This window comes from Terrapene carolina, unplaced genomic scaffold (genome assembly GCF_002925995.2).
Source record: "Terrapene carolina triunguis isolate 2854851 unplaced genomic scaffold, T_m_triunguis-2.0 Scaffold111, whole genome shotgun sequence".
NCBI classification, from domain to species: Eukaryota; Metazoa; Chordata; order Testudines; family Emydidae; genus Terrapene; species Terrapene triunguis.
In genome coordinates, this window is record NW_020664462.1 from 9,516,371 (window position 1) to 9,539,825 (window position 23,455).

At 46.2% G+C, this 23,455-nt stretch overlaps 1 protein-coding gene across 2 annotated transcripts in view; it reads right to left on the reverse strand.

Moving 5' to 3' along the window:
- Nucleotides 1-18,546, reverse strand: part of LOC112117962 (mitogen-activated protein kinase kinase kinase 3-like) — a 112,810-nt gene extending 94,264 nt beyond the window's left edge. For both annotated transcript variants that reach the window (XM_024216099.3, XM_024216098.3), the window contains exon 1: nt 18,490-18,546. The gene's annotated coding sequence lies outside the window, so the exon portion shown is untranslated. The remainder of the gene's footprint in view (nt 1-18,489) is intronic.
- Between the last annotated feature and the right edge of the window lie 4,909 nt (nt 18,547-23,455).

The following is a 23,455-nucleotide window of genomic DNA, read 5'->3' on the forward strand; positions in this document are numbered from 1 at the left end:
AAAAAAAAAAAAAAAAAAAAAAAAGGCTACATGTTGTCAGGCTGCTTAGAGAGTCAGACATGAGGAGAGACCTCAGTAAGACCTTGATCCAAAGCCCATGGTAATCGATGGAAAGAGTCCTTGATTTTAAGAGGAGCTGAATAGCACCAACAAGTCCTATTAGTGAAGTCAATGGGAGCAGCAGGTACTTCACACCTCTGAAAAACTAGGTCACTTATTAGAGAGAGGTGAGAATTGGTCAGTTCCTCTTTGTACTGTGCTTTGACGATGTACAGTTCTAAGCATTATTCAATATTATTTTCAAGGTTCCAGGAAGTTATATAACAGACATGGACAAGATTAAACTGTGCCTCGAAGTGCATGCAATGCTGAACCAATTGAAGGGCCCATTTTGCATCACCGGTGTGGGCACACACTCTCAGTGGTTGAACAATCAGATACAACTATAGCTTGCTTATGGCACTGATTAAACTTGAGCTTAAAAGCCTTGCCTGCAATATAGATAGTAATCTCACTTACTCTGGTGTAAACTAGGTGTTTCTCCAATGAAACTAATGGAGCTACACTAGCGCAAAACCCAATGGACAATCCTGATGCAGGAATGCACATAAGCAAGTGCTTAAGTTTAGGCATGCACATAAGTCCTAGTGTGGAAGTTCGGCATACATCCAAGTTCTTTCCTGAATCGGCCCCTTTTTGTAACATGTTAGTGAGTTCAGTCCCGCATGGGTCTGAGCACACTTTCAAGCATCACTGATGTCCGGGGGAAGGGAGGGTTTTCGGCACCTCGCTGGAGCCAGCTCAGACTGTGGAATTACAATTTATTTTTTTGGTAAAGTCAGTAAGGAGGAGAAATTAAAACAAGAGGCCCTACAGCGGTTCAGCATTGTAAGCAAAGGAATAAATGAAGTAGTGTTGATAGTTTTGAAGTTGACAGTTCAAATTCCAGCACTGAGCCATTCGTCATAGCAACAGCTTTTCCACTAGCACCTTTCCACCATGTCCTTCGAGAGCCTTCATATACCATCCTCATAGATCACAGCAAATGGAATCTGGCCAGCCACGCACACGGCTAGTTGGCTTTAGCTGACCCTTCACTACTGAAAGGCTTTCTATTTTTTAAAGCCACCTACTTCATCAAAATTAGTTTATTCCTAGAATGTTAAAGAAGCCACATGCTAAAGCGTGCACAACCTCCATTCCCGCTGAAGTCAGTGGGAGTTCTGAGCGTGCAAGGAATGCAGGATCGGGGACGGTACAATAGGGAGATACATTGCTGGAAAGAGGAGTAGGATTGCTGAGCAGAACTGGGCTTAGTGAGAGAGACATGGTCCTCTCTGATTGGCAAGCAGGGAGACCCCATGTGTACTTCTCAGCCTGCATGACACGTATTCAGTTTAATCCATTTATATGACAAAATATCTGTGGTCTTCACTATTGTTACTTTGCTGCAAGCCACGGCCACTCAACTTCACAGCGGCAGCAGCAACAGAACAGCATCAAAAAGCATAGGACTTAATCCCTTAAGAATCTGCTTTAGTTGCTAGCCACAGATCACCTACAGCACACAGTTGAGTATTTCTGAGTCGGTCCAGCAATGGATACACAGACACCAAGCCCACTCAATTCAGTACAATGCGTATCTAGAATGGGACCGGCCGTTGCTTTGTGTATTTTTTTTATGCTTAAAAGGCCCTGATCCTTTAAACTTTGCTCATATAAGTAGCCACCCTAGTAAAAACTACTCATCTGAGTAAGGTTTGCAAGAGTTGGGATGTTCTGTTTTAATTATTATGTACTTTCCAGTAGGTTTTTTAAGGCTCTAAAAAAGGAGAACTTTGCCTCAAACCGAATTACCTGTGAGTGCCATTAACATGGGAAATTGTATTTATTTCCTGGCTGTTTTTAAGTTCCACAGCCTTGATTCTCCATTTCCCCTGCCCTTTGAGTAGGTCATTTACATCTAGGTACAATGGGTGTAAAACATTATCCTTCTGATTAGATAAGTGGTCTGCACCTACTTGGTCCAGGTGTAAATAACTATGCAAGATGCTGGGCAGTGGAGAATCAAGCATATTAGTTTCAATGTAGGTGCAACTGAATGAAACCCTGGATTAAAGCAGCTCTGTGTTGCACTACCAGTGCAAAGCACTGGCTTACCTGGCCATCGCAGGATTCGACTAGAGCTCTGCGCTTGACTGTTTTTTTAATCCCACTCCCACCTGTTCCCGCATTATTTCTTGCGCTTTTATCTCGCTCCCACCTGCAAAAGCCTTAGATCCCACAAGAGAGGCAGATTCCCCCATGCTACTAAAAAAACCAAAACAAAACCAAACCATCGGCATATTATTAAAAAAAAAATAGAATTTTGCTACTAAAAGAATAAAACAAATCTTGCTTCAACCATGTAAAAAAATACTTTAACTCCTGTTATAAGACATCAAATCTCTTTCTATCCTCACTCAAGTTTAAGTATTAAAACCTTTATTTAAAAAAAGGAGAAAACTTGCTTTCCATTGCTGAAATTCTATTTAGGACAAACTGAGGAGAGATTTAGTGTTTTCCCGCAAATTACTGCAGTCTGTTTCCGCCCCCCCACCATCTATTCCCGTCTGCAAAGTACATTTTACCTGCTCCCGCTATAATGGCAGTGGGTCCTGTGGGACTCGTGGGTTCCTGGTTCCGCTGCAGGGTTCTAGATCAGAACTTTGGGTGGCACAGAGCTACCACAGTAACTTCTACACTGAGCCCCTCCCTTCAGGCAACATGGCCAAAGCAAGGGCGCGTGGCTGGGATATCCCTGCATCTTAGTGATCCCGGGCTGCCAGGATGGTCCATTGGAGCCAGAGGCTGCTGGCATGAAGCACTCAGATACATGCTCTTCACAACCTAGTAAGAGTCAGAACAGAATAAAAGGGATTTGGGCACCGGGGCTGTACTACACTGAATTGGGTGAGCACACAGGTGGCTTGAAGCCACTTTTGCAACCCTATCCACCTCTTTCTCCTCAGCCACAGCTCAGGGTCTAGCCCAACAGTTAGTCACATGGGTGATGCAAGAGGGCTGCAGCGCACCATGCAACTGTGACTCTGACTTCATCGGGGTTACTCTATATTTACACCAGTGTATGTGACAATAGACTCCACAGCTTTCAAGAAGCAAGCCAGCTTGGGTGCTCAGAGCACAAATAAAGCACTTAAAGTGCTTCTAACTGGTGAAAATATTCCCAGGATTGGAAGAACACAAGAACAGTTGGATTGTAAATTCCTTGGGGCAGGGACCCTCTTTCTGTACTGTTTGTGCTGCACCTAGTACAATGGGGTCTTGATCATGGCTAAGGCTGGTAGGTCCTACTGCAATACAAATAAACAACAGCCAAACAAGCCTTTGCTTCTTTCCTTCACTAGGTTATTGTGAGGCTTAATTCAACAGGATTTGTAAATCACCGAGATCCTGGTATTTTTCAAAATATTATCTATCTATCTATCTATCTATATATATATATGGGCAGCCATGAAAAACCTCAGCTTAAAAAGCAATTTGGGGGATTTAAAAAGACAGCTTTATGTTCTTAAGTGTTCTTTTTGAGCAGTGTATTTTAAGGCAACATCTTCAGGCCCAGATCCAGCTGATGTAAGTGAATATAGTACCAGTGTCTTCAATGAATTACACCAATTCACACCAGCTAAGAATCTGGCCCTGCCAGTTCTTAAAGTATAAAAGTTTTGCTTTCCACTCACTGCCTAGGCTGAGATAAGTCAGCTGTTCCTGTCTTGCAGGATATGCACATAAGCATGAAAAGGAAGCCTCATTCTTTACTGGCAAATGTTGTCGGATTTCGAAATTATCTCATCTTTAGGATCACAAGGAAGTAAATATAAACCTGTTCAGTAACATTGTTCACTGTTAACTCCTTGCCTGCTGGTTGGCCAGTCACCGCGCTGCTTTGCTGTTCCACGAAGGATCTCCTGTACTCAGTGGAGAACCAGACACATTGGGCATGTTTCTACCAGTCATACCTGGGATGTTTAGTCACAGACAAAGGGCTAGTAGAATACATGCACAGAAGAAGATTTCCATCAACGCCAATTAAGTGTTTGATGCCAGCTAGTGTTGCTACATACATGGATCTTTACAAGCCCTACCTCAAGCATGGTTTAAATGCTGCCACCGCTTTTCAGTCTCCAGCAAGAGACAGGAGCGCTAAAGCCAATGTTCTGGATACATCCCAACTGCCCTCTACATACCTAGAATTGCACCTTCATAATCCTAGATAATCATAGAATTATAGGACTGGAAGGGACCTTGAGAGGTCATCTAATCCACTCCCCGGCACGACTAAATATTACCTAGACCATCCCTGGCAGGCTTCTGTCTAAACTGCTCTTTAAAATCTCCAGTGATGGAGATTCCACAACCTCCCTAGGTAATTTATTCCAGTGCTTAACCACCCTGACAGTTAGCAAGTTTTTTCCTAATGTCCAACCTAAACCTCCCTTGCTGCAATTTAAGCTCATTGCTTCTTGTCCTATCCTCTGAGGTTAAGGAGAATAATGTTTCTCCCTCCTCATAACCTTTTATGTACTTGAAAACTGTTATGTCCCTGCTCAGTCTTCTCTTCTCCAGACTAAACAAACCCAGTTTTTTCAATCTTCCCTCATATATCATGTTTTCTAGACTTTTAATCATTTTTGTTGCTTTTCTCTGGACTTTCTCCACATTTGTCCACATCTTTCCTGAAATGTGGCGCCCAGAATTGGACACAGTACTCCAGTTGAGACCTAATCAGCACATAGTAGAATGGAAGAAGTACTTCTCATGTCTTGCTTACAACCATAGGCGCCGACTTTCTAATGTGCAGGGACTGCGCCCCCCCGTCTCCACCTCAGGCCCTGCCCCCACCCCTTCCCCCAAACCCCTACCTCCGCCCTACCTCTTTCCATCCCCTCTTCCCGCCCTCTCCCCATCCCCCACAGCACCTCCTGCACACCGCGGAACAGCTGATCTGCAGCCAGTGGGAGGCACTGGGAGAGAGGGGGAGACGCTGATCGGTGGGGCCGCCGGCGGGCAGGAGGCACTGGGGGTGGAGGCACTAATAGGGAGGCTGCTGGTGGGTGCTTAGCACCCACCATTTTTTTCCATGGGTGCTCCAGCCCTGGAGCACCCACGGAGTTGGCGCCTATGCTTACAACACTCTTGCTAATACATCCAAGAATTAGGCTTGCCTTTTTTTTTTTCCCCCAGTGGTGTTAAACTCGACTCATATTTAGTTTATGTTCCACTATGACCCCCCCAATACCTTTCTGCAGCACTCCTTCCTAAACAGCCATTTCCCATTTTGTCTTAACTGATTGTTCCTTCCTAAATGGAGTACTTTGCATTTGTCGTTATTGAATTTCATCCTGTTTTCTTCAGACCATTTCTCCAGATCACTTTGAGTTTTAATCCTATCCTCCAAAGCACTTGTAACCCCTCCCGGCTTGGTATCATCTGCAAATTTTATCAGTGTACTCTCTATGCCATTATCTAAATCATTGATGAAGATATTGAACAGAACCAGACCCAGAACTGATCTCTGCAGGACCCTGCTCAATATGCCCTTCCAGCTGGCTGTGAATCACTGATAACTATTCTTTGGGAAACAGTTTTCCAACCACTTATGCACCCACCTTATAGTAGCTCCATCTAGGTTGTATTTCCCCAGTTTGTTTATGAGAAGGTCATGTGAACCAGTATCAAAAGCCTTATTAAAGTCAAGATATACCACATCTACCGCTTCTCTCCCCGCCCCCCCTGACACCCATAAAGCTGGTTACCCTGTCAAAGAAAGCTATTAGGTTGGTTTGACATGATTTGTTTTTGAGAAATCCATGCTGACTGTTACTTATGTTATTATCTTCTAGACGTTTACAAACTGATTGTTTAATTATTTGCTCCATTATCTTTCCAGGTACCGAAGTTAAGATAATTGGTCTGTAATTCCCCGTGTTGTTATTTCCCTTTTTATACATGGGCACTATATTTGTGCTTTTCCAGCCCTCTGGTATCTCTCCCATCTTCCACAACTTTTCAGAGATAATCACTAATGGCTCAGATATCTCCTCAGTCAGCTCCTTGAGAATTCTAGGATGTATTTCATCAGGTCCTGGCGACGAAAACATCTAACTTGTTTAAGTAATTTTTAACTTGTTCTTTCCGTATTTTAGCCTCACGTCCAGTTCTAAGATGCGTTGCTAGGCTCTGTTAACCAGCTGATCTTCCACTCCAGAGGTAGCTGCATTCCGCTGAAGAGAATCCTGTTTGTAGGGTTCATAAAGAATTTTTGGACTCTTCACGATCCAGAATATCATGTGACTATTATAGCCCTGATTCTCCTCTCACATTAGTCTTACTCCAGTTTAATTTGCTTGACTGCAGTGGTGTCGCTTTTGGTTTACACTAAAGAGAATCAGGCCTTATATACCCACAGAGAAGGAACTGAGAAACGTACTAACCCAACACTGCAGAAAAGAAACTTAAACCTTTTGCTAGTCTCCCATACGCTGTGTTGATGCAGCTTCTTCTTACAATCTGCTAAAACCAGCCATCTCATATTTCAGCAAACATTTTATTTCAATCCATGCTGTTGTGATTCTATTTGCTGTTTCGGCATGATCTATGATCGGTAGATTTGCTAAATAAATAAATAAAATTGCTTCTCTACTTTTCTTCAATTAATTGCCTAGATCAACAACTGTTTGGAACACATGGGATCCAGTTCCATCATGTTATCTAGTAGCCCCCCTCCCCCCCCCCAGTAAGACACAGCGTGAATAAATAAGATACACTGGTCTACACTAGGAATTTACATTGGTAGAGCTATCTCCCTCTGGGGTGCGGATTTTTCACCTAATCCCCTGCGTAGTCAGCACGAGGTGGATGGGAAGAGATCTTCTCTCAACCTAACTACCACCTCTCGGGGAGGTGGATTACCTATGCCAACAGGAGACTCTCTCCCCGTCGGCATAGGTAGTGTCTACACTGAAGCACTACATGGGCGCTGCTGTAGTATTTTAAGTGTAGACAAGCCCTAAGAAAATGAAAGGGATATGAAATCTACAAGCCTTTCCATAAAGTTAGTGATGCACAAAACCTTCTGTGTTTCACTCTAGCCGAGTCCAAGATTTCACACCACTCATGCGAAGAAACAAGTTTGGAAATCCCTTCCTGCAGCCCCATCCTTTCTACAAGCCGCCCCTCCTCCCCGCCAAAGATTGCTAAGGAAACCAGATGCCAAGTCCCAGCCAAAATAATGAGCTCACCCATTCTTAGGAGAGCCTACAGTGCATTTCGTGAGTCATGGGAAGCAACATCTCCTTGCTTTGGTAATGCCAGGTAAGCAACTGACTTTTCTCACACACAGATGGATTCTCTACATTTTATTTTTAAAAAAAGCAGATTGGGCCATCTGTTTAGAAACAAAAACAGAATTTCAGCCCAAATACCCTGGAATCCCAGATCCATTCCTGCCCCATCAGTTTTGGCTCCAGGACAGATCCCAAACAGGGAGCAGTGTCATTTCCTGGTGCTGGTTCAAGCCTCGCCCAAATAACCAGACCTGAACACTAGCCTTCATTTGCCCTCAGAGCTGAGCACAAAACCCAAGTCCAAACCCAGTCCAGATCCAAACATCACCCTCCGCAGCAGCCGAGGGGGGAGGCAGGGAAGCAACAGAGGGGAGGCTAAGGATGGGGAGGAGGAGAAGGAAAGAGAGAGACAATGCTGTATCCTATTCCACAAGCTGGAGTATGGCTCCACATTACCAGACACGTACTAGCCTGAGCCTGATTCAGAAGCAGAGACCAGAGGCATCAGTCTTGTACGAATCTCAGCACCTTCCCATCAGCTGCCAGTCGCGAAACGGGCCTCTCAACAGGGCACTACCTATGAACCTCACCGGTGGCCCCCCCATTCACACTATTTTTATTCAGTCCCTGGCTAGCAAATTTATTCTTCTGACTAGGGTCAGGTAAATTTTTCAAGCCCCGCAATGTTGCGGCAAATGGACGTAAGCTTCCCACAGTGTGGGCTTAGAAAGAACTAGATTTCATCTACTGATGCTTCTCAGACTCGAACTAGAGATAAACAGTAGAGATATGCAGACAGTTTGCCTGCACCCCTCAGGTGTCAGTCTGTCTTTGCATGAAGTCTTCCCTCTCCCCATCTCTGAATGAGAGAGGCTGCAGAAGAGGACTCCTTCATAGCCTGCCAACGACACACCTGAATCTGGCCAACGAGGGGTGGTGAGTATGATAGGATGTTCAGTGACACAATTTAGGCCACTGAGCAAGACCTAGAAGGGTGGGCTTCTGCCAGTCCCCACTGCTGAGCTCTCCGGAAAGTTGGCCACAGACGCTGCCTTTGGAGGCATGTGTGTTGGGCCTGGGCTCCCACAAAAGTGTAGGCAATGCTCCCTACCATCTCTGGTTGGCTAGGAGACTGCATTCCCCCCCCCCGGCAAACAGATTTAAAATCTGAAAAATAAGACACACCTCTGCACACACTTCTCCCCATGGACAGTGGGGGAGAGAACAAACATGGGATGCATGGCTGGAAGGCACTCAAATATACACTGATGAACATGAAGATCAGGAGTACTTGTGGCACCTTAGAGACTAACATTTATTTGAGCATAAGCTTTCGTGGGCTACAGCCTACTTCATCGGATGCATGTAGTGGAAAATACAGTAGGAGGAGGATTTTTTATATTATATTATATTATATTATATTATATATATATATACACACACACACACACACACACACACACACACACAACATTAAACAATGGGTGTTACTATACACACTATAAAGAAAGTAATCAGTTAAGGTGAGCTTTTATCAGCAGGAGAGGAAAAAAAACCTGTTTGTAGTGGTAGTGAAAATGGCCCATTTCCAGCAATTGACAAGGAGACATGAGGAACTATTTTGGGGGTGTGGGGGGGGAAATAAGCATGGAGAAATAGTTTTGTAATGGCCCATCCACTCCCAGTCTTTGTTCAAGCCTAATTTAATGGTGTCCAATTTGCAAATTAATTCCAATTCAGCAGTCTCTCGTTGGAGTCTGTTTTTGAAGTTTTTTTGTTGTAATATTGCGACTTTTAGGTCTGTAATCGAGTGGCCAGGGAGACTGAAGTGTTCTCCAACTGGTTTTTGAATGTTATAATTCTTGATGTCTGATCTGTGTCCATTTATTCTTTGGTGTAGAGACTGTCCGGTTTGGCCAATGTACATGGCAGAGGGGCATTGCTGACACATGATGGCATATATCACATTGATGTGCAGGCGAACAAGCCTCTGATAGTGTGGCTGATGTGATTAGGTCATATGATGGTGTCCCCTGAATAGATATGTGGACAGAGTTGGCAACGGGCTTTGTTGCAAGGATAGGTTCCTGGGTTAGTGTTTTTGTTGTGTGGTGTATGGTTGCTGGTGAGTATTTGCTTCAGGTTTGGGGTCTGTCTGTAAGCGAGGACAGGTCTGTCTCCCAAGCTCTGTGAGAGTGATGGATCGTCCTTCAGGATAGGTTGTAGATCCTTGATGATGTGCTGGAGAGGTTTTAGTTGGGGGCTGAAGGTGACGGCTAGTGGCGTTCTATTACTTTCTTTGTTGGGCCTGTCCTGTAGTAGGTGACTTCTGGGTACTCGTCTGGCTCTGTCAATATGTTTTTTCACTTCAGCAGGTGGGTATTGTAGTTGTAAGAATGCTTGATAGAGATCTTGTAGGTATTTGTCTCTGTCTGAGGGGTTGGAGCAAATGCGATTGTATCATAGAGCTTGGCTGTAGACAATGAATCAAGTGGTGTGGTCTGGATGAAAGCTGGAGGCATGTAGGTAAGTATAGTGGTCAGTAGGTTTCCGGTATAGGGTGGTATTTATGTGGCCATCGTTTATTAGTACTGTAGTGTCCAGGAAGTGGATCTCTTGTGTGGACTGGTCCAGACTGAGGTTGATGGTGCGGTGGAAATTGTTGAAATCATGGTGGAATTCCTCAAGGGCTTCTTTTCCATGGGTCCAGATGATGAAGATGTCATCAATGTAGCGCAACTAGAGTAGGGGCGTTAGGGGACGAGAGCTGAGGAAGCGTTGTTCTAAGTCAGCCATAAAAATGTTGGCATACTGTGGGGCCATGCGGGTGCCCATAGCAGTGCCGCTGATTTGAAGGTACACATTGTCCCCAAATGTGAAATAGTTGTGGGTGAGGACAAAGTTACAAAGTTCAGCCACCAGGTTTACCGTGACATTATCGGGGATACTGTTCCTGATGGCTTGTAGTCCATCTGTGTGTGGAATGTTGGTGTAGAGGGCTTCTACATCCATAGTGGCTAGGATGGTGTTTTCAGGAAGATCACTAATGGATTGTAGTTTCCTCAGGAAGTCAGTGGTGTCTCGAAGATAGCTAGGAGTGTGGTAGCGTAGGGCCTGAGGAGCGTGTCTACATAGCCAGACAATCCCGCTGTCAGGATGCCAATGCCTGAGATGATGGGGTGTCCAGGATTACCAGGTTTATGGATCTTGGGTAGCAGATAGAATACCCCTGCTCGGAGTTCTAGGGGTGTGTCTGTGCAGATTTGCTCTTGTGCTTTTTCAGGCAGTTTCTTGAGTAGATGGTATAGTTTCTTTAGGTAACCCTCAGTGGGATCAGAGGGTAATGGCTTGTAGAATGTGGTGTTGGAGAGCTTGTTGGTGTCCCCCCCCCTACAGTTCCTCATATCTCCTTGTCAATTGCTGGAAATGGGCCATTTTCATTACTACTACAAACAGTTTTTTTTCTCTCCTGCTGATAAAAGCTCACCTTAACTGATCACTCTCCTTATAGTGTGTATAGTAACACCCGCTGTTTCATGTTCTCTGTGTATATATATATATATATATATATATATATATATATTCCTACTGTATTTTCCACTACATGCATCCGATGAAGTGGGTTTTAGCCCACAAAAGCTTATGCTCAAATAAATGTGTTAGTCTCTAAGGTGCCACAAGTACTCCTGTTCTTTTTGCAGATACAGACTAATACGGCTGCTACTCTGAAAACTGATGAACATGGTATAGGAACCCGTACAAAATAAAACAGAAAGGGATGGGCACATTCAGCAAGTCCATGGGAACCATGCAAATGCAAAGACAGAATCTGGGTCATGTACAATGGCAACTATCTATCTGTGCATTAATTTATTCAATGGGCCTTTCCCCAAGGACTCTGTATCTCATCTATGGCTTGTGCACAATCTGAGCAGCCCACACAAACCACTCAGAGAGTGACACATTCCCACATTTGGGCGCTTATTGGCACTATCTCCAATTTGGCCAACCCATATCATTCAGCTCACTCCCTGCAGAGAGGCTGTGGGGGGCGGGGATGAAAAATAAGACTTTGTAGCACGCCCTAAAGGTTATCAGGACAAGTTCCAGAATCAAGAACTCTCTGCTAGCAAGCAACCTCGTTTCTTTTAAACAAGGCTGTTAGCTCAAGCACCTCTGCTGATCACAGGAGGAGAGAGATGGTCTTGGAGGTAACCAAGCCCTAATTCATTGGACTTTAACAGATCAAAAACTAGCCCCCTACAGTGTATTCAGAGGCCAAGTGGGTATATGGGGGGAACGGAGGGGAGGGGGGTAAGAGGAGAGGTAGCACCTCGGAAAGTCAGGACAGTCACATCTCTGCATTATCATCTCCCAGGGTTGTTCTAGTCTTAACTTCCATTGTAAGCTGCTTAGGGCAAGGAATCTGTCTGGAGTCAGATCCTCAGTGTAAGTCCTGGTGTAAATCAAAGGAGCTATATTGATTTACAGCATCCGAGTAGCTGACCCCAGGTGTGCCAAGTGCCATGCTTACACAGTGCCAGAGTAGTGCAACACACACAGCAATATCAAAACAACTCACTGTTCAGCGGCTTACATGTACTATGAGGAGTCCGGTAGGCCTCAACAAATCTCCCAGTGAACTAGTGGCCCCAACAGACCTATCCCAGCTGGGACTAACTAGTAGTTACCCGTGCTAGCAAGGGTCCAAGTACAAAGGCTTGGGTGTGGCAGCTCCCTCCAAGGCAGGGTTAAGGGTCAGTTTGGGGACAGCTTGCACAGCGCTACCCTTCCCAGACCTATTGGTCTCTGGATACTCCAGAGGCTTCCCTCCCTGCAGCCGTCAGGCTAGCATGTTTCGTCAGTGCTGGGTTCATGTGAGGTTTTGTAAGAGGACTTGTCAAAGCACTCACCCCTTTCCCAGAGCAGGTAGGTCCAGCATCATAAGATGCCCCTTTCCTAACAACTGGCAAAATGTCACACCACTAGCTAAAAACCATGGACACCTCCCCTCTTTCCTTATTTTAATGTACAACTTCCATGCCCCAATAGCTATAAAACACTCCAGGCTACGTGCCCCTGGACAGAATCACTTGGCCTCCAATCCCCTCCTGGGGCTGGGTAGATTTGTCCATCCCTTCTTAGGGCCTGATCCTGCATGCACTTATTACTGGGTGTCATGCCTGCTTAGTACCATATGTAGCCCCACCCTTTCCAGGATTGGGCCCTTCTTCGCTAGTCACTGCACACCCTACCAGTTGGACTTTGCCCTATGCAGCTCCCCAGGCTCTGAGCCAAACTCCCAGCTCTACTCCACCCTCCTTCCTCACTGCCACTGCTTCTCCTCCTTGGCCTACCTCTAATCATCTCCCAGTCCACAGCATGTAGAAAGGGGAGGTTTTAATTCAACTCTCCTCATTCTAACTACGACAGCCCCAGTGTGGAATCCTCGCTCCGTCTGGACTTCTCCAGGGCGATTTGCCCAAGTAAGAATTGGACGAGAAGGTCAGACTGGTTTTTGCCCCAAGTTTTCCCACCGTTGCAGTCTCTGTTTTAGTGGCACCACAGCAGTAACACTACTGTACACTGGGCTCCCGGTACCATGTCGTCCAGCTTTTTTAGAGCAGGTCTAGGTGAGACGGTGCTTAAAACGCCAGCCGCCACAAGCACCATGTGTACATCTGTGATCCTGCCACCACTGCTGCCGGGGAAGGTGAGCCAGTGGGAGTAGCAGTGGGAAGTTTTAAGGCCAGCTGGTGAAGCCCTTCCTTCATCTGTGGGGCAATTCCTCACACCAGTACTCCCGTTGACTTCAATGGGACTCCTTGCACAAGGAGCTGTTCACCCAGCTGGCCCTTAGAGCAGGGGTCAGCAACCTTTCAGAAGTGGTGTGCCAAGTCTTCATTTATTCACTAATTTAAGGTTACACGTGCCAGTAATACATTTTAATGTTTTTAGAAGGTCTCTTTCTATAAGTCTATAATATATAACTAAACTAGTGTTGTATATAAAGTAAACAAGGTTTTTAAAATGTTTAACAAGCTTCATTTAAAATTAAATTAAAATGCAGAGCCCCCTGGACCTGTGGCCAGGACCCGGGCAGTGTGAGTGCCACTGAAAAATCAGCTCACGTGCTGGCTTCGGCACACGTGCCATAGGTTGCCTACCCCTGCCTTAGAGTAACAAGCTGTGTGTACAGATGAGGACTGTCTGTATTCCCCCAGGAAAGGGACTCACTGAATGACAGGGTTGTGAAATCAGACACAGCTCGGCCAATCTTACAATAAAATGTGACTATTTGCATGCTGCATTCCTAGGGTCCAATCCTACTCCCATTGAAATCAGTGAGCCATAGATGCAGCTAATGAGGAGTGGGGAGCATACGTCCCCCACCAACTGCTCACTATCCGGCTGATGTCTCATATTGCTGTTACAAAGCTCAAGCATTTGCACTCCTGCCAACCTCCCTGCCCCTCCAATCTCTAGTGTGACTGCACTTCTGCAATAAGCAATTTGTCACTGACTCCAACAGAAGCAGGCCTGGGTACCTATTTAAAAGGTCTTAAATGGTTAAAGTCCTTGTATTATTATTATTAAAGATCAGAGTTGGGTCACAGTGATTTGGTGGTTGATCCTTATTGAAATCACACCGTTGTCCAATCGCAATGTTAGACTCCAAGAGACCCATAGGAGCAGGCAGAGATTAAAAAATAACCACCCTAAACAAACACAGACAACTTCCCTCCCAAACAGAAGAGGACTCTTCTTTCCCCTTCTAGGGAAAGGAATGGAGACTGAACCACACAGGACAATTGTTAGGCACAATGCTTTAGGCATCACTAGAAGGCACACTGATTCCACATTCATGGGCACTGTATCAGACCACAAATAGAACAGATTTTACCCTATAGGACTGAGAATATTTTGCACTCCTATGGGGGCTTTCATCCAAGGATCTCAGAGTGCTTTGCAACTGTAACTAGCTGAGCCTCACAGCACCCCCTGTGCTAAGTATCACCATTACCATTTTAATGGGAGGGAAACTAAGCCACAGAAGTAAGACTTGCCCCAAATCATGCAGTCACTAAATGGCACACAATAGAACAGAACCCAGGCATCCCAACTCCCACTCCTTATACTTCCTCTAGTCAAGGTCAGCCAGTCGGACAATCCCATTGGCTCACCAGCCCTATTTCTTTACAGTATGTAATATTAGGTGCAGGCTCCACATCTGTCAAGTATTGCGGGGGTGGGCGGCAGGAACACAGAGTTTTCCGCCATCTTATTTTTTATGGCAGCACTTAAGTCATGTGGAGAGCTCTGAAAACCGACACTTGTTCAATACAGATGATTGCAACAAAAGAGAAACAAGCTCGGCTGGCAAGCACTGCTGCGCAGCAGGTGTGAAGTCCTGTAGCCAACTAACTGCTCTGCCACAACGGGTAACTCGGGCCTTACAGCTGCAAGCCATATTATTCCTTTGATACTTTCCTGAAGGGATTCACAAAGACAGCAGGATTAGTCATTTCATCTTGTGTTGCTTTAAACAAACAAAAAAAAAAGCAGAGGTTCATGGTAAATCCATACACCGCTAGACTCAGGATTAGTGGGCCATATATAGTTTTCTGGGAAGCCTGAATAGTGTTTGAGGTCTCAGAGAGAAATCAAAAATAACCAAGCTGAATTCCATATTTTCCCTCTTCATCCCTGTATAAATGATTTTTCCATCTGCGTGGTATACAGCAGACATTCTGTACATTTTTTTGTTCTAAGTTTGTAATTTAATAGGTATCTGGGAGGTAGGGCAAAAAAAAATATATATATATATGAAACTGAGATACTTAGACCAAGTATACTTAGACCGAGGCTCGACAACATTACAGCCAAATCCTGGTCCCACTGAAACCCTCCTGGATGGAGGGGGCAAGAGGGTGCTGAAGTCACTGGAAAAGAGTAGCTTTAAAACCCCTCCCCTCTCCGGGCTTTGAAGCAGGTTTCAAGCACTGGGCAGGAAAGGGTTAAGAGCCTGGGGTGTGCCATGGGTGGAGGGGCAAGTCAGCTGGAACTCAAAGCCCTTAACCCTTTCCTGCCTGGTCCCTGAATCCTGCTAACCGGCATAGGAGGGGAAGGAGGGGTGAGTGTCTTTTCTCTGGTGTCCCCAGCGTCAGCATGCAGAGTCCTGGGGAGGGCCAGATAGGTAGAATAACCCTCCATACCTCATTGCCTGGGGGGTGGGGGGGCAAGCTTTGGAGTGTAGATTCAGGAGTTATTTCAAGCCTGTCAAACAGTACAATAATGCCAGCCATCAGCAGACAACATGAGCACTTTGGACAGGATGGAGGAGGCAGCACATTCCTTAAGCTTTAACCTAATCTAGTGGCTACTAGCAAAGTAGCCCCACTCGCCCTGTTGGCAGTCCCTTCAGTCCAGGTTCCGGTCTGTATCCGTATGGGAGGATGCACCTCCTCTCACTGACTCAAAGAAAAGAAAAAAACCCAACCCCTCCTATTAGCATGTTTACCCAGTGGGGCTGTGGGTTTCTAATGGGAAACTAAGTCACATGGAAAAAACTAAAGGCACTGAAACCATTTTAGAGACATAACGTATAAGAGAGCCTTTAAATCCACAACTAAACAGACTGGCCCACCCAACCATGCATTCTGGCACCAACAGAGGTTCTTTTAGAAGCGATCAAAGCCCTGTCAATGCAATAGACTGTGCAGATGAATTCTGATTCTGCAAACGTCTCCTGGCAGATCTGAAACCAGTATAAAACTCCGGGGTTCGGATAACACAGCGTCGCAGTCCTAAATTCCTCATGAATACAGCTAAACATCTGCAAAGCTGCAGAGGAGTTCAACTCCTGCAGAACTTAAGAAGATTTCTGCATTCTCAGGCATCAGTTCTACACTTCTCTTTGCCTAAACTAAGCTCCCACCTAGAGCTGTGGCAACCTGTGCATAGGGGACTGGAAACTCAACAAGTTACCACCCATTCATACCACCCAAGGATGCTACCCCTTGTCCTCCGTGGAACAGGCAGGTGGTTTCACCCAGAAAAACCCCTTGGCTCACCCAAAATCTGCACAGACCCTAGGAACTCTGCTGGAGGCCAGGTCTTGTTCCTCTACAATGCTTCCAGGACCCTGCTTCCTTCTATGAGTGCACAGCTCCACAATCCTCAACCACATTCTCTGCTCTGCACTTGCAAAAGGGGAAGGGAGCATTTGGCTTTCTGTCCTTACTCAGGCAAAATTCCTCCTGTAGGCAATCTCTGACTCGCAATGAACTAAAGTTAGGTCTCCGTGCAAAAATAACAACAGATAACAATCCTTTGTAAAACATAAAGAGGAAGAGGACGTCATCAGAAAACTCAGTGACGGTGGGACAAATTCAGAGGTTTATCTAGCTGTTGAGATATACCCCTTATTCTATTTACATGATACACTAATTTAGATTTCCTCAGACTCACGCCTACGTATTGGCATGAACTTCTAGCCCCTTACACGTCATCTCTCAGTCCAGCCCAGTCTGTCTGAAGTTTGGTGCTAGCAAAATAAACTCTCCTGCAACATCAACCTGTATGTCCTAACATGGCGCAACTCATGATTCTACAGTGATTCTGTGCTGCAATCCACTCAAATATAACTGGGTGGAGGGGGAAAACTCATGCCATATTTCCCAGCTCTACTGGCTTGCAATGACTATCGCTCATGCCAAACCCCTACACTAGGAACAGTCTCTCTTGGGCCAAATAGCTCGGTCGTCCTGCAAATCCCTCCTTCAAACCCATGCCTGCCGCAAATCCTCCCGCACTGACCCTTCTCATTGACTGTACCCCAGAACTGCTTCTGTGATTGAACTGTAGCTGCATTGCACTTGTCAGACTCTGCAAACCCTCTGCATGGGGAATTCCCTCGGATGTCAATGGACTTTACACACACAATGGACTTGAGGAATCAGACCTTTACATCAGCAGATGTTTGGAGCAGGGAGCCCTGCTGTTTGCATGCTTTACAAAGGGACTTGTACACTTATTATGATAAATCATCAGGGACCAAATGACTGCAAAGGGTAAGAGTGTTACACTGGGGTTGCATTTGGCCCAATAATTGTATACATTCCTCTAACTCTATTCCATATATACCTCAGGGGCAATCCTGTTGTTGCCTACAATAGATTAATTTGGCCTACGGTCCATGAATTATTATTTGTATTTCAGTAGAGCCTAGAAGTCCCAGTTATGGATCAGGACCCCATAGTGCTAGGTGCTGTACAAACACAAAACAAAAATAGGGTCCCTGCATCAAAGAGATCTGACCAGCCAGGCTTGTATACAGAGAGATAATACAATTTCACATGGGCCTTTCTGTGCCTTTATCCACTGCCCCCAGACCGGACTGTTTTAGCAGCGCTTTGCAGATTCCACACAACTTCTCAGCTAAATATGTTTTTTAGTCTGTTAGATCCAAGTTATTTAGAGGGAACAATATACAATGATCTCGTTACCAAGACTGGAAAAACTAAAGCAACATCTCATAATCAAAACCTACGCCGCTTTTGGAAGAAAGCAGGGGTGAGAAACTTCTGTGCATTGAGAACCATGTCCTGCCTCAGTAAGAGGCATTCACCTGAAATGCTCTGAAGAGCTCCAGAAGTTTAATAACCCAGCCCCTCACCATTACAGAATTGCTGTGGCCTGCTTAGCAGAAAACTCAGAGATTTATTTCTCAGGGTTAACATCAAGCTCACCGCGGATCGGGACCAAACAAGCGCCCTGATCGCAGCCAGCAGAACTTCCTAATACATCCCAGGCCTCCCAGCAGCAGCTGCTTTTCCTGGCACTGAATTATTCGTGCAACCAGCTCCCACTCAGGGGACACAGAAATGCAGGAAGCCTGCCATCAAAATATGTGTATGTGTGTGCAGGGGGCGGGGGGGGGAGAATAACACCACAACTTTGAATAATGACACATGAACGGAAAACCCATGGCTGGGGAGGAAGGGGGTTGGCAGGGAGGGGGAATGCAAACAGGTTTCTACCCAGTATCCAGTGGGGGGGCTGCAAAAGGCTCTAGGAGGGGAGGGGAAGAGACACAGGAGCGGACCGATGCAAGGACCTGAAAGGGTGGGGGGTGCCTTACCTCTTCTAACGCCTCTCTCACACCTGGCGCTCCATAGCGGACACCGTCTGCTGCTGCCGCAACAGCGAGAGGTGGAGACAGCCGGCGGAACGGACCCAAAGCGGCGCCCGGGCTCCGGATCGGATCAGATCAGATCATGTCTCCCCCCGCCCCGGTCCAGCGCCCACTCCACAGACGACCCCAGGTCCCAGCGCGGAGCTCGGCTCCCGACCCAGGGAGCCGGCGTGGCGTGGGCAGGGCCGCCCTTGCTATAATCCCCGAGGGCAAGGTGCAGAGGTGGCTGCCGCCGCCGTCTCCCTGCTGCAGAAGCCGCGCGGAAAGTTGCGCCCGCGGGCTCCGCTCGCCTGCACGGGACGCGGGGGGCGGGCGAGGAAACTTTGCAGCCAGTTGTGTTCCAGCTGCGGGCGGGGGCGGAAGCGGTGACGCCGGGCTGCCCCGGCCAATGGGGCGGAGGCAGGGAGCCTGGCTGGCTCCGCCTTGGCTCCAGCCACAGGGAATTCAGGGCCGGCGGAGGACTGCTCCCCTTGCAGGCAACGGGAGTTGGGCCAGCGAAAGCCAAGTGCCGCCCCATGGGTCTTGGGACGGCCACGCTGCAGGCTGAGCCGGACCCTGGCTCAGGTTTGAACCCAAGCCCCCCTCCCTTCCACACACAAATCAGGCCCACTCGGGTCAGCGAGCACTCAGGACCCGGGTCCTAGGAGCCTGCGGGGGTTTCAGAGCCCAAGTCGCACTGTGACCCTGGTCCAAGCCCGTGTGGATGCAGCTCAAGCCACTGGCCCGAGTCAGAAGGTCTGTGCAATGCAGGATGGACCACGTTAGCATGGCTGGGGGCCCCGGGCCGGCTCCAGCAGTTGTGAACCGGGGTTGACAATGCAAGGTGGTTGCTCAACACAGGCTTGGAAACACCATGTCCCCAGCCCTGCATCCCTGGGCTTACACTGCCATGTAGACTGTTTCTAAATGGACCACCTACCCTCATTCTCAATTACTGAGGGACAATCTCCACTCATTGATATATGTGCTTTCCACAACCAGCTCTCTGTTTAACTTTTCATGAGTGACATACCCGACTACTTGGATGCCAATAACTATTCTTAAATGTACTCACCTAAATTTGGGTTACTGCTGATTATGCACTATATGTAGCTTATAACTTTAAAAACAAACTTTGTATTTGTGGATAATCTAAGCTATACCTAGTGGGAGGGATAGCTCAGTGGTTTGAGCATTGGCCTACTAAACCTAGGGTTGTGAGTTCAATCCTTGAGTGGGCTACTTAGGGATCTGGGGTAAAATCAGTAGTTGGTCCTGCTAGTAAATGCAAGGGGCTGGACTCAATGACCTCTCAGGGTCCCTTCCAGCTCTATGAGATAGGTAGGTATAAATGCTCTTTTCTCAACCTGTGTATTATATACATTTAACATTAGCTTTATTAATGTCAAAGGCAACCTGTGTATTATATACATTTAACATTAGCTTTATTAATGTCAAAGGTGGCATTAAAGTCAGCTTTCTCTATCACGTTGTGAAGTGAAGGGACCACTGTGAGCATCTGGTCTGTCAGGCATAACATAGGCCCTACGACTGACTCCAGCACTCCCTGCATCAAGCCCAATAAGAGCTTTCCAGGTTAACTTATTTTTTAACGTAGTCTTCTTAAAAGCTGATAATTTCCTCCCCCTTCCTCCTCCCTCCATCATTGGACTGGATTTAATTCATTTGGAAGCACTGATCAGTGTAGCAAAGGACAAATCTTGCCTCATCAGGCTTGCCAACCCTAAATGTTGAAATGTCACAAGCCAGACCAGGTGATCACAATTATGAGACGGGTTTAAAAATTATAAATGTGAGGGATATATTTTTGCCCTCTGAGTTTTGAGCCTTTAGAGGTTGCATTTCCCAACTTTTCTCTGCAGCCATTAAGGCTAGAAACTTTAGGATGCCATTGATTTAAAGGGGGCCAGGATTTCACCCATACTTTCTTTTTTTAGAGGGAAGGGGGAGGGAGGAAAGCTGAGATTCTGGTGCAATCACCTGACTCCAGGAGCTGGGGCTTTAAGAAAGACACCAAATATTGCAAGAGTTGGCAATGCTGCAACATACAGATTGTTCATCACCCCAAACAGTTGGTATCATTATAACTCACTTCTGTAACCAGCCTTTTCTGCATGACAGAAATGCCAGAAGGTTGTGGGTTGGGTTGTTTCATTTGCTTTGCTTTTGGTTCACTTTCTTTGGGGCCTGATTCTCGGTTATCCCGTCCTGGTGCTTGCAGCAAGGAGAGGGGTGTCACAGGTGGCTTTAACACCCTGCTGCATAACCGGTATTCTGAGGCTATTGCAGGGCTTGCCTGGCCTCAAGTCTGCTCAAACTTATGCTGTGCTTCCCAGGGCTCTCTTGTGGCCCCCAATTTAAAGGCAATTTTATGTGGGCCTACAGAGTCTGCTGTAGATTAAGGGTGAAATTCACCCTTATACAGAGTGGCCACCACAAAGCCTATGGGTTTAAATCCCACCTAAGACCTCTGAGTTTAAGAAGGACTTCAGTGAGGCAAAGTCTTTGGACTCGATTTCACTCTAAGTGGATGGATGAGGGAGGGACAGGACAAATGTAAGGGACAGAGCTTCTAAAAATACCCTTGCTGATCACTTCCCAGCCACCCTCTTCACCACCACCCTGGCAAAATCCTAAAGCTGGCCCCATTCTCCTTAGGTTTTTAAATGATTAGTTCCTGCAAGAAGGTAAGCGTCATTGTCTGTAAAGGTAATAGAAGCACAACCCAAGGAGCTCTCCGGAGAGATTCACATCTCACAACCTAGTCTATAATTGCCATGACCTATTCATAGAATCCATAGAAACCCTTTTCTGTATACCAAACAACAGTGCCTGGCTCCAGCCCAAATCACTGCGTTTCCTCACTCCATAAAGGATTTTACTAGACCAAGCAAAGTCTCGGTGTAATCAAATAGTATTTCCCACTTGCACAGTATTTATAGAGCTTATGGGGAGATTTCCAGTGAGACTGAACTGATGCTGGAGTCAACCCTGACTCCAGCTTGCCCTGTCAGCTTGAGCAGCGATGTAAGAATCTCCTAAACCACCTGGCTTTGGGAAGGAGATTGCCCCAATCTGTGCCTTTGCTCTCACTCCTGCCGCTTCTACTGTTGAGTTACCTTTCAAATGGTTTGGCTCCCATCCATCGGGGATGTGAGTGAGGAATTCATGTGCTGCAGACACACACATTTATTATATAGATCACACACGAACCTTTGGAGCTGGGCACAGAATCCTGGTTCTTGAGCTTCAGAGATATAAGCCACTGAGCAAAAAGAACTCCCTCAGCTGGTAGCAGCAGGAAGTCCTTTAGTCTTGTTGGGATCTAGCCACTAGAGTTATAGCATTCTGTCACCCTCTCACATACATGAAGACAGGACATTATGCATGACCAGCCACTGGATTCAGGGAATCTTATTGGCTGCTCTGATCTGGAATTGCTTCAGCATGATCCTAACTCTACTACCGTTGAATCAATGGGAGTTTTGCCATTGACTTCACTGGAAGCAGAGTTAGGCCAGCACTGAGTACTGTTGAAAATCCCACCCCAGGTGATTATTCTCTTGGGAGCTTCTTTAATGCTTTGAAAATGCACCTAGAGGCATGACACAATGCAAGACTTAGGTATTTCAGTTCCTGGATGGTGGCAGTACCACAAGATGACCAGCATCCAGTGCTTCACTGGTGTAAATCAGTATGGAGGCAGTGTGGCTTAATGGATGGAGCACAGCGCTGGGGCCTCTATTCCTGCTTCTGCAGGGTGACCCTGGGCCAGTCACTGCTCTGCTCTGTCCCTCAGTTCCCCCAACTGTACAATGAGGGTAATGATTCTAACCTCCTTTGTAAAATGGTGTGTGCTCTTGTAGGGTGTTTTTCATCAGCTGAGCTAAGGGATAACACCACCATCAAGTTCAGCATCACTCCAGTGAATCAATGGAGCTGTGCTGATTTACACCAACTGAGGAGCTGGCCTCAGATCTGGTGTTATTCTGTGCCCATTAATTGTTCTTTGTGGATTTATAAAGCCTGGAAGAAGCCTAAACACAAATACAAAGGCTTAATGTGTAGGTTGATTAAAATATTTTGGTGCAGTTGTCATGCAGTACCACGGATTAATATTCATCTGCATTAATAGCCTTCTCCATATTTACATAGAAAGGATAATCTTACAAACATTGGACTGGCAGCATTGTTAAGAACAACTATATTGTTTTATGTATACATTGGGGGGGTAGATATTTGGCTTTATTCAACTTTATCTGACTCCTACAGGCTATATTTGGGTTTCTGTGGGACATGAATACATGGCCCAGAGATCACTGACCAGATTCCAGTGCCCCTAAGTACACTCTGCCTAACCTAAAATGCTCCCATGCTTTCTATTGGATACAATATCCGTTTTCAGCTCCTGTCCTAAACTGCGGCATGGTGCAGCTGTGGCTGCTGGACAGCTGTCAGGCTTTCTTCCATGTGTGTCAGTGGTGGGTGAAATCCTCCCTAGACTTAGGTTGTAAAGTGCCTTGAGTTTCTCCGTTACAAATGATGCTGTATACCTATACTAGTATGTTATCACTTAGTAAGCAAGTCTATTGGCAGACACTTTCAGTTACTTCTGGATTTTAAAAAAAAATCAATGTGTTTATTTCACACTACAGTATTCCTGAGCAAAAACACAGCTTGAAGGGAGATTTTAGGTAGTAAATTCTCTCACTGTGGTGTAGCTTGCTATCCCTTCCTTGGCCATATAATCCAGTCCAGGATTTAGGAAGATTCTATGTGGTGATACCAGGCAGCAGGGTGGGTGTTCAGTTAGCATTACAGGGTCCTGTTAGCATCAGTCAGCCTCAGTGCAGACTCTTCATTCTATTTACTGTGTGCATTCACCCACCTTCCCATTAACAGTAGAAAGCTG